The sequence below is a fragment of the Elaeis guineensis genome, chromosome 3, assembly GCF_000442705.2.
Source record: "Elaeis guineensis isolate ETL-2024a chromosome 3, EG11, whole genome shotgun sequence".
Lineage (NCBI taxonomy): Eukaryota > Viridiplantae > Streptophyta > Magnoliopsida > Arecales > Arecaceae > Elaeis > Elaeis guineensis.
In genome coordinates this window covers 9391077-9393999 of record NC_025995.2, presented here as the reverse complement: position 1 = coordinate 9393999, position 2923 = coordinate 9391077, and the positions used below count along the sequence as shown (strand labels likewise).

The 2923-nt window shown below is 50.6% G+C and overlaps 1 pseudogene; it reads right to left on the bottom strand.

The window, feature by feature from the left end:
• Nucleotides 1–2923, bottom strand: part of LOC140856171 (scopoletin glucosyltransferase-like) — an 11645-nt pseudogene that overhangs the window by 962 nt on the left and 7760 nt on the right.

The following is a 2923-nucleotide window of genomic DNA, read 5'->3' as shown; positions in this document are numbered from 1 at the left end:
CCAGACGGCGACTGACGAAGTTGCCCGCCTTCAGAGGCGCTGTCTGAGAGAGTCCAGCCTGTCCCCGCACCAGGTTCTGACGAGCTTTGCTCCTTGAGGGGGACTATGGCGGAACTGTCTGTAGCCCTTGGGAGAGGAAGCCGAAACTACGGTGACTGAAAGTTCAGCTGGTCCACGAGCAGCAGGCAGTCAAGGATGCTGAGGCGGAGTCGAGGTATTGAGGAGGAGACTTCGAGAGTCGAGGACGAGCGCCGGTGGCTCCACTGGATGTTTCAGGAATATGCTGCTGAAAAAGATGGAACTAGAAGAGGAAGTCAAAAATTTAAGACAATCCATAGCAGGGGCCGAACCGAGAGCTCGAAGTCGGAAGAAACTGGGCTTCCTTAGAGCCTCTTTTCTTTTCTTTTTCTTATCTTTTTGTTTTTGGCCTTTAAGGCTTTGTAATGTGTACTTCACCAATGAAATGGAAATGAAATTGTCTATTACCTTATCCATTCTGTATTAAATGGTTGTTTACCAAACTCCATTTGTCTTCTGTCTTGTTTAGCGTCGATGTAGTTCGTAATCCCTCGTCGGTTCTTACTTTGAGTCGTCGTTTGTTGAACTTCTTTTGTCTTCCATCTTGTTCGGATTGCCGACGTAGTTTGAAGATTCTTGATCGTTGCTGTGTCGATTTGCCCTTAGAGACCAGAGATTTTCGATAAGGATTTTCTCTTTCGTCGAGACGAGGTCCCTTGTGCCTTTGATGTAGTTCATTTTTCACCTATCACCGGTGTAGTTCGTCGCTTTTTCTTTTCGCTTTTCCTTTTTCTTCTGTGTTTGAGTGAGGATCTTCCTCTGCTTTTGACGGGATCGTGAGAGTGTAGAGGAGTCATTGAGGAAGCTTTTCCTCCTTGTCGATCAACCGAGTCTTTGCTTGCGTCGGGACGAGGTCCTCCCCTTGTTCCCGACAGTCGGTTTCAGCTCGTGTTAGGACGAAGTTCTCCTCCTGTTCCTAACAAGTTGTGGGGGCATATAAGGGCCGTTGTAAGGGCCTCTCCCCCATTCGATCTTTAAGAAATCGGGCCTTCGACTTTGCTCATGTTAGGATGAGGTTCTCCTCCTGTTCCTAACAAGGCTGTGGGGCACATAAGGCCGTTGTAAGGGCCTCTCTCCCATCCGATCTTTAAGAAATCGGGCCTTCGACTTTGCTCATGTTAGGACGAGGTTCTCCTCCTGTTCCTAACAAGGTTGTGGGGGCACATAAGGGCCGTTGTAAGGGCCTCTCCCCCATCCGATCTTTAAGAAATGGGCCTTCGACTTTGCTCAAGTTTAGGACGAGGTTCTCCTCCTGTTCCTAACAAGGCTGTGGGGGCACATAAGGGCCGTTGTAAGGGCCTCTCCCCCCATCCGATCTTTAAGAAATGAGCCTTCGACTTTGCTCATGTTAGGACGAGGTTCTCCTCCTGTTCCTAACAAGTTGGGGCACATAAGGGCCGTTGTAAGGGCCTCTCCCCATCCGATCTTTAAGAAATTGGGCCTTCGATTTTGCTCATGTTAGGACGAGGTTCTCCTCCTGTTCCCAACGTACTTAATTTCGTTTGTATGGGGGAGTTATCACCTGTCATTATGAGCTCATACCAAAAGAAAAAATACACAAATATGAAAAGAATTTTCATTCAGGGCAAAAGTTGTTGGTAATACATTCATAGATTTTTTGAACCCTATAGCCGCGGAAGGTCTGCTCCCCGCTGGGTCTCCCCGAGATGGAGTTGATAATCCCAACTGGAGGTCGATCTCCAGGCTGCTCCTCCCTCCTTGACGGTTCTGACTGCGGCAGGGCCCTAGGCCGATCTTCTCTTCCTTCAGGCCGTCGTCGAATGAATCTGTCGAGCCGACCTCGTCTGATAAGCTCCTCGATCTCATCTTGGAGCTGAATACATTCCTCCGTATCGTGGCCGTGGTCACGATGATAGAGGCAGAATTTGTTCGGGTTGCGCTTTTCGAGGTACGAGTGCATCCTCTCCAGCCTTGGAAGCTGCTCCCTAATCTCCATCAGTACTTGAGTTTTCGATACGTTGAGAGGGCGTAGCTGTGGAATCTTTCGGGAGGAGAGCTCTCCGAACTCGATGGTCTGGGCTTCCCTGTTTACGGGCTCGGGAGGAGTCCGGACGTGCCTATGTCCGGAAGGAGTTCAAGAACGTGGCCGAGCTTCACTCGGCCCTTTTTCGACTGCGGGCTTGCTCGAGTCTCCCGCCTGTCGCTCTCTCGCAGTCTTCTCGTCCTTCATCTTGAAGGCTTCTTCTGCTCGGACATATCCTTTGGCCTGAGCTGGCAAATCGACAAAATCTCTGGGGTACTTTTCCAGGGAGAATAGAAGGTCGTTCTTTTGAAGGCCGCCTTTAAGAGCGGCCATCGCGATCGATTGGTCCAAGTTCCGGACCTCCAATGCGGCGACATTGAAACGGTTGACGTAAGCCCGGATGAACTCCCCTCCCTCTGCTTGATGTTGATGAGGGACTCCGAACCTCTCCGGAGATGCCGGCTGCTAACAAAATGAGCCACAAACTGGTGGCTCATCTGATCAAAGAAAAAGATGGTACCTGACTTCAATGTCGAGTACCAATTCCTTGCTGCTCCCTTTAAGGTGGATGGAAAAGCTCGGCACAGGATGGCGTCTGGCGCACCATGGAGCAGCATCATTGTCTGGAAGGCCTCCAGGTGGTCGACTAGGTCTGAGGTCCCATCGTAGCTTTCGAATTGAGGGAGCTTGAAGTTTGGCGAGATTGGTTCCTGCATGATCATTTGAGAGAAGGGAGGGTCAGTACAGATGTCCTCACCATAAGCAGGGGGAGCGTGGCGGAGTTCTTCGATCCGTCGGTTCATCTCCTAGAGCCTTTGATCCAGAAAGTCCTCTCGACTGTGGGTCTCGAGGGTCTTCGGG